This window comes from Acanthochromis polyacanthus, chromosome 12, assembly GCF_021347895.1.
Source record: "Acanthochromis polyacanthus isolate Apoly-LR-REF ecotype Palm Island chromosome 12, KAUST_Apoly_ChrSc, whole genome shotgun sequence".
In the NCBI taxonomy this organism is placed as follows: Eukaryota; Metazoa; Chordata; class Actinopteri; family Pomacentridae; genus Acanthochromis; species Acanthochromis polyacanthus.
Window position 1 is genome coordinate 8,416,536 of NC_067124.1, and position 9,091 is coordinate 8,425,626.

Consider the following 9,091-nt stretch of genomic DNA (forward strand, 5'->3'; position numbering starts at 1 on the left):
TCACTTCACAAAGTTTCAGTTTGCAAAGGGGAACGAGACAAGGATGCCCACTCTCTCCTTTATTGTTTGCGATCTTTATCGAACCATTAGCAACAGCTGTACGTCAGAGCACTGATATCAAAGGTATCTGCGCTTTGGAGTCTGAACACAAAATTAACCTATACGCAGATGACATTTTACTTTACCTACAAGAACCGAAAACCTCAGTGAAGGAAGTATTTAACCTCATTACAACCTTCTCATGTTTTTCAGACTACTCCATCAACTGGTCAGAATCACTCATACTACCTTTAACCCTTTAGGCGCTGGAGTTTTTTCAAGAAAATATTCAGTTTTGATATCACTTTTTCAAAAGGTTGTAACTTGAAAATGATTAGAGATAAAGGCAAACTAAATGAGAAAAATCATCAGTATGAACCAAAGTTTGTGATGGGAGTAAATTCACTCATCTAATTTGCATATTATGACATCACCGGGTGGCGGCCATATTGGATTACATAACTTTTACTGAGTTTTTTTCATTTTAAAAAAAAATTTTAAAGTTATTTTTTTGGCCTTTGTAACTTTATTTGATAGATCAGTGAAGACAGACAGGAAAGTGGGAAGAAGAATGGGGGAAGACATGCAGTAAAGGGCCATGAGCGGGAACCGAACCCAGGCTGCTGCATTGGGAACTATAACCAGTTGAGCTATATGGGCACCCAACTTTTACAGATCAAGATGGCATTGCTGGTGGACTTCCGGTTGGGCAACCATGTGAGTGGCAGCAGTCTCCGTGCCCTGCAACTCAATCTTCCGTAAACCTTAAAAAAACCCTTCTTTTTTCACACTCAAACCTAGCAAAGGGTGGTTAAAGACTCGTCTTCCTTGTAAGACGTGCAGGCTACCCAGAATAATGTCTAAAACTTCGAAGCAACAGAAGAAAAACGAACCTGACCCTTCGGGAGCCTGCGCTAACACCTGTGCGGCTAGCATCGCTAGCCTACTGGAGGAGCACAGGGCTAACATAGCTACGGACTTTAAAAACTCGTTTGCTACCCTGGAATCCCGACTGGAATCAATTCAAGCTACTATAACAGAGCACGGACAACGAATTACTTCACTGGAGACCTGTGCTGAATCAGACGACCAACGTTTGAGTGCTCTGGAAACAAAGTGTGCTACGTTAGCCGATAGCAACATGAAGCTGCTACAGAAGATGACGGATCTTGAGAGCCGGAGCCGCAGGAATAACATCCGAATCGTCGGCCTCCCTGAGTCGATAGAAGGACCTAAGCCCACAACCTTTTTCTCTGGGCTCCTGGTGGAGCTTCTCGGCAAGGAGACCTTAGAATCCCCTCCTGAATTGGACCGGGCGCATAGGTCTCTAGCTGCTAAGCCCCCTCCGGGCTCACGACCGCGGCCGGTGATTATCCGCCTGCACCGCTATCAAACAAAAGACCTCATAATACGAGAAGCTCGCAAAAGAAGAGGAAAACTGCAATATCGTGGAACCTCGGTCCAAATTTTTGAAGATTATGCCCCAGAAGTGGTGGAGGAGCGCTCCAAGTACCGTAAGGTGATGGCTGATCTGTACAACCTTTCCCTGAGGCCTGCTCTACTCTTCCCGGCCCGCCTCCAGGTAATCCTCGGCGACGGGACAAGGAAGAGGTTCTCATCCCCGGAGGAGGCTTCGGTGTTCGCATCTAGCTATCAACAAAGCCCGAGGCCCAGTTAACCTAGCTTGGTTTAGCTGGCTGGGCTAAGACAGTGGGCCGTGGAGACCCCGGTAACGTACTGAGACACTTTAATGGCCAATTCTCACCGCACATGCCAACATTGTCACAGATGTATAACTTTTATAAGCTTTCGGACTGTTTTCGTGGCGGTTCTGTGAGGATTGGATCTTTAGTTACCTATGTTTGCTCATTTGTTTTGAGCTATTGAAGGGGACAACACGGCGCTAGCCGAAGCTAACTCAACTCAACAAGTGGGCTTTAGCCTTCTGCACCGAAGAACTACATTAGTTCACCTAACGAGACTTTCCTGCAGCAAGCTGAGTTATTTCTATACTCGGACGTTCTACTTTGCATCTTTGTTCTGACCATTTGAATCTTACTCATTCTATTTTGCACTGAGATTAACAAGTCAACATTTGATTATGAAAGGTGTCAGCCCATTTTATAAGACAGGTTAATGGTTCTGATAATTACCCTCATTTGTTAGTCTGTTTGTTTTCTCTATCCCTTTTATCATTTATATATTATTATTTTTTGATGGGGATAAAAGGTTATTTACTTTAGTTCACCTATCTCAAGCTGCAGCACAACTGAAGGCTTAGCAATATGTAGCAGGGATAAATATTGAAACTTTAGCACAAGGTCATGGGAACCAAAGCAGTTTAAATTAGTTAAAATAAGTTTTGAGCGTGATCATCTGAGCACATCACGCTCCCAAAGTTGGAAGTTTACATGTTATAAGAAAGTAAAATGTCAGTGTTCTTCAATGATTATTATTTATATTTTCACTCTGTTGTCAGAAGAGTGTGTTTAATCATTCATCCACTCTCTGAGGTTAAAGGGTTAACAAATTTGTTTTTTCTTTGACAAGATTGAGTTGGGGCTCAGGGACAGTCATAAGGTAAGATGTTTCAGAAAGGGAAGCACAAATTTATTAGTTTAGTTAAGTTGAATTTCTTTTGTGGGGGTGGGGATTTTGAAAGGGAGGAACAGGGGTTAGGGATTATGCTTAAACCTAGATGGGGAGGGCAGTTAAAGGGGTTTGAAGGTAAGGGGACCTTTATGTCTACAAGCTACCTCATTTTGATGTGTGTCAGGTGTATGTTATTCTGTGCTTTGCTATATATGTTAATACTCACTGCTTGCCTCTTGCTTCTAAGAACCAGCCTACTCTTTCGTGTAACATGACTGCATTATCTGAAGGGGGGGCTAACTGTGGACAGAAGGTAAGGTTCATCTCTTTAAACACTGGTGGTATGAATGCAGCCTCAAAACGAACCAAGATTATGACCTACATTAAAAACCTACAGGCCGATGTGATGCTTCTTCAGGAGACACATCTTCAAAAGACTGATCATAAAAAGTTGACTCGGCCGTGGATAGGACAAATATTTCACTCCAAATTTGGCTGCAAAACAAGGGGAGTTGCTATTTTAATGAGGAAACATGTTCAGTTTACTCCTAGTAATATTCTTGCAGACACAGGAGGGCGCTACATCATTATTACAGGCACTTTATATCAGAAACCTGTTGTAATAGCATCAATCTACGCTCCTAATTGGGATGACCCTAATTTCTTTAACACCGTCTTTTCTATAATTCCCAATTTAAACTCTCACATGCTCATACTAGGTGGAGATATGAATTGTGTAATTGACCCAGCTTTAGATAGATCAAGCTCTCGTATTACTCCCCCTTCAAAAATGTCACAGAGTCTATCCACTTTTATGAATCAGTTTGGTTACATAGATCCCTGGAGATTCACATATCCCTCATCTAAACAGTATTCCTTTTTCTCACACGCTCACCGTTCCTTTTCCCGCATTGACTATTTCTTAATTGATAACAACCTGACTTCCTCAATTTCCTCCATTCAGTATTTACCTATTGTAGTCTCGGATCATTCGACCATCGTTCTAGACTTGTTTTTCAATTTAAAGCCTAAACGATTTAATTTCTGGCGTCTGGACACATTACTTCTGGCAGATGAAGAGTTCTGTAAATATGTCTCAGATTCAATTACCTTCTTCTATGACACAAATAAAAATAAAGAGACTTCCCCTTCACTGTTATGGGACACTATGAAAGCCTTTCTTAGAGGCAAAATAATTTCATATACATGTCATAAGAATAAATCCTGCAATGCCCGCAAGGAAGAATTAGTAAAATCAATTGCTGACCTGGACACATCATTATCAGTAACAAATACTGCGGATCTGTTTAAGGAGAGACTCAAACTTAAAACAGAACTCGATTTACTTCTTACAACAGAAGCTGAACGCCTTATTCTTAACTCGCGTGGATTTCTGTATGAACATGGCGATAAAGCGGGTCGTATTCTTGCTAATCAACTAAGGGCCAAACAAGTATCCAATCAAATAATTCAAATTAAAGACCAGTCAGACACAATTATATCAGACCCAGCCAAGATCAATGTTTCATTTAGGTCATACTACTGTAACCTGTATAAATCTGAATCCCCCATCGACGAAACCCAAATGTACAAGTTCTTTCAGAAACTTGACCTGCCCAGAGTCTCCACCAACGATAATGGAGTATTGGAGGCCCCACTAACCCTGTCAGAGATCAAAGAAGCAATAAATTCAATGAACAGTGGCAAATCCCCAGGCCCCGACGGATATCCTGTCGAATTTTATAAAAAATTCTCTAGTCAGCTAGCCCCTCTACTTTTAGAAATGTTTGATTATTCTAATCAAAATGGCTCCCTGCCGAACTCTCTTATGCAAGCCTCCATCTCTCTCATCCACAAAAAAGGCAAAGACCCCCTAAATTGCGCATCTTATCGACCCATTTCTCTTTTACCTGTTGATGTAAAAATATTAGCAAAAATTCTAGCCCGCCGCTTAGAACCTATCATGCCACTTGTTGTCTCAGAAGATCAAACTGGGTTTATTAAAGGGAGGCACTCCTTTTCCAATGTCAGAAGGCTTCTCGGCGTCATTCACACCCCATCTTCTCCCACTGACCCTGAGGTAGTGATTTCGCTTGACGCGGAGAAGGCCTTCGACAGAGTGGAATGGCCCTATCTTTTCTCCTCCTTGCTACATTTTGGGTTCAGCAACAAATTCATTTCTTGGATTAAGTTACTATATCTTTCTCCCCAAGCTTCAGTCTGTACAAACACTCAACGCTCTGACTCTTTCCCTCTTTTCCGGGGCACACGGCAGGGATGCCCTCTCTCGCCACTCTTGTTTGCCCTCTCCATTGAACCGCTGTCCATAGCGTTAAAAGCTGAAAAAAACTTCCAAGGAATAAGTCGATATGGTACTGAACACAAGGTTTCGTTGTATGCCGACGATCTTCTTCTTTATGTTAGCGACCCTGTATCAAGCATTCCACACATTCTTTCTACTTTAAATTCTTTCAGCATCTTTGCTGGGTATAAGCTGAATGTTTCTAAAAGTGAATACTTACCAATTAACCAACATGCTGTAGAAATCCCAACTTCGCTTATACCATTTCGGGCTGCTGACTTGGGCATAAAATATCTAGGTATAACAGTCACTCGATCTTTGCGCTCTTTAAAAGATCTAAATTTCACAGCATTAACAACAACAGTTAAGTCAGACTTCCAGAAATGGAATCGGATACCACTATCTCTAGCAAGTAGAGTGCAAACTGTAAAGATGAATACTCTGCCAAGATACCTTTACCTCTTTCAGTGCTTACCTATCTACCTTCCTCGTTCATTTTTCAATACAATCGATAGTTTGATACTCACTTTCATCTGGGCTGGTAAACATGCGAGGGCAAACAAAACCTTACTTCAGCGGGAAAGATCTTTGGGCGGCCTAGGACTACCTAATCTTCTGGGCTACTATTGGGCAGCCAATGCGCAGAAGATTTTGATGTGGTTCACCTCACCTCAGCTCAGCTGGTGCCAGATGGAGGCGGATTCCTGCTCAACATCTCTCCAAGCGTTGGCGTGCAGTACTCTACCCCTTACGCCTACTACCTATACATCCAACCACGTCGTTATAAACACACTTAAAATCTGGACCCAAATTAGGAAACAATATGGCTGGTTCACTATCCCTCAGTCAACACCTCTCTGCAACAACCATTTATTTATACCTGGCCAAACTGACTCACGCTTCAGTACATTAGGACAGAAAGGAATAAGTACACTTGGGGATTTATATATAGATGGGGTGTTTGCCAATTTCAATCAGTTATGCTCAGCTTTCAACCTAAGTAGCACAGACTTCTTCCGCTTCTTTCAACTTCGAGACTTTGCTAGGACACACTCCTCTCAATTCCCCCAAGCTCCACCACTTACTGGTGTGGATGTAGTGCTCCGGGCCAAAGCTCTATCCAAGGGCCACATTTCTCACTTTTACAACCTCCTGGCACCAATTAACAGATCAGTAACAGACAAAAGTAGGGCAGCGTGGGAAACTGAATTGCAAATAAATATCTCAGATGTTCTTTGGCAAAAAGCACTTGTCGCGATTAACTCTTCTTCCAGCTGCGCCCGACTCTCTGTGATACAATTTAAGGTCCTATTTAGACTGCACTACAGCAAGGATAAACTCTTTAGATTCTACCCCGACAAAACAACTGAATCCTGCGATAAATGTTCACAGATACCATGCAACCTATCACACATGTTCTGGTCATGCCCAAGACTATCCAACTTCTGGCAGTCTTTTTTCAATTTCATTTCGAACATTCTAGGCCTAGAAATTAGTCCGTCCCCACAGATTGCAATCTTTGGTGTGCCTCCTGATGAATTAAAAACTACTCCTAGGCAAAATAGGATCATAGCTTTCACATCTTTAATAGCCCGTAGGAAAATCCTCCTTTTATGGAAATCTCCACAGCCATTGTCTTTTAAACCCTGGTTATATGACCTATTACATTTACTGAAGCTTGAAAAAATCAAATTTCGACTTCGAGGTTGTTCCCATAAGTTTCACTCTCACTGGGGCCCTCTACTGAATTATGTGGATAGACTACCGGCCACTGAAGTGGCTCCATAATTCTCTAACACCAAATTTCCAATGAGGTTATATTATGTCCACACCACCCCCTCCTTTCTTTCCCTGTCTTTAAGTATCTTTTTCTTAAACCTTATATTCAGGTGAGCTGGTTTACTCTACATTAAGTGTAAGAAGTGACAAGAAGCAGGCAGTGGTAACTAATTGCACTTGATCAAGAAGCACGTATAAATGTGAGATGTATGTAAGTAAATGTGTATCTGTACATCTGTGTGAATGTTTACTTTGATATATGGCTTGACAGGACACGTGAGGTCCCCGGGATGGGTGGGAAGGGTGTTTGAAATGTTCTGTTTGTTGTGTGTTTTTTTTTTTTTTTTTTTTTTTTTGTTTGTTTGTTTTTGTTTGTTTGTTTGTTTTGTTTTCCTTTTGAGAATGTGAAAACGTGACTCGTATGCATACTGTACATTTCTTATATTTTGTTCAATAAAATATATCATTAAAAAAAAAAAAAAAAAAAAGATGGCATTGCTTGTAGTGCTTCAGTGTGTGATGTCTTTCATTGCAAGGCACAGCACACAGACCTACTCCACATTGACTGCACCTGAACTGTGTCTGGCGACGGCCTTTTGGGCGGGTGCGATCTGAACACACAACACAATCTGGATTTTGGAGCCAGTGTCATTCAGTGAGCCTCTGTGGCATTTCTCCCTGCTGCATTGAAGGCCTTCCTCCTTTATTGCCTTCCTTCTTGGAGTAGCCCTCAAGCAAAGATGTTATTATGTTCTGAATGAAAACCTTTAGTGGTTTTTGTTGACCAGGATTGCACCTGGTATTAATAATGTGGGCATTGACCACACTGATGCTTATCACTGCATTGAAAATGTGACTGTACCATTTTCTTGATCTGTGTGGAAAGAGGTATGTTTTCATTCTTTGATCAGCTGTATCTACTCCTCCCATAAATGTGCTGTAACTGTCAACGCACACTGGTTTCTCAATTTCACGAAACCCAGTCACATTTTACTTTGTGCGGATGCGTTTCTTCGTACACGAATTGCCGTGAATGGTGGACAGCAGAGTGAGACGCTTCGTGTCGTGAAATGCACAAGCCAGTAATTTATTAGACCGCATGAACACTGGGTCATCTCCCCTTCTCAGTGGCAAATGGGCTGGTTTTAGACCCCTTGGCATCCCTCTCCTGTTGCAGTTCACTGTCCCACACATACCAGTGTCATTATCTGCTAACTCACGAGCTATGGCTGGTGAAGTGTAGTAGCTGTCCATATATACTTCATGCCCTTTCCCTGTGTATGGGGCCAGCAGCTGACGAACAATAAGATGTGTGGCACCGACATTTTCATCATCTTGTGTGTTTTGTGCAGTGTACATGGACCACTGTAAAACATAACCTGAGCTGGCCTCACTCAAGACAAATGCTTTATATCCATATTTATCAGGTTTTTTGGGGTTGTACAGCTTCAAGGTTGACCTTCCCTTGAATGCAATGGTCATTTCATCCAAGGAAAGCTCCTTGTGTGGACCATAGACGGCTGAAAAACGTGGAATAATCATATCAATAATGGGACGCTCTTTGAACAGTCTATCATGACCTGGCAGACCCCTCTCAACACGTTCATCATTATTAACAAAGTGGATGAAAGAAAGGATGACCTCAAATCTGTTTCTAGACATCACTTTGCCAAAGCCAGGTGTGGAAGTTGGCCAAAACCCATCCCAGTAGTCCTCAATCTCAGACTTATCCACAAGCCCCATACACAAATGAAGTGCCATGAAAGCTTTCATTTCAGGGACAGTAACATCATACCAGTCATGGAACCTGAAGTTTAGTTTTAGTTCTTCCTTTTCCAAGAACTGGTGGGCATATCTGTTTGTTTCATTTATGAGGAGGCTCCAGAATTCACCATCCATAAAAAGAGAGAGGAAATCAATGGGCTCAGAATTTGTCAGATCCCTGTCTCCACGATACCCAACAGGCTCATCAAAATGTCAGATCCATTGTTGATAATCTTCCTCATCTCGCAAGCTAACCCAGCCATCATCATTTACGGTGGGGCCCCGAACGCCACTGCTGCTTCCACCGCTATTGGCGGTGCGTTTTCTCCCGTGGCTTCTACCACGTTTGCTGCTATTTCCGTGATTTTTAGTATCCCTGTTACCTCCCTCACTATTAACGGTGTTTTGACCACCCCTGCTACACCCACCATGTCCCCTCCTGCCACCCCGGACCCGGTGAAGCAAAGCATCACCACAAGCATGTGCTGCTTGTGGACTTGCATGGCGCACCAACCCGCTGTCATTACGCACAGACGTGGCGTCACTTTCTGTCTCACTGGACGACTGAACATCTTCATCAGAGGGTAAATATTCCTCTTCACAATCTGAGTCAGC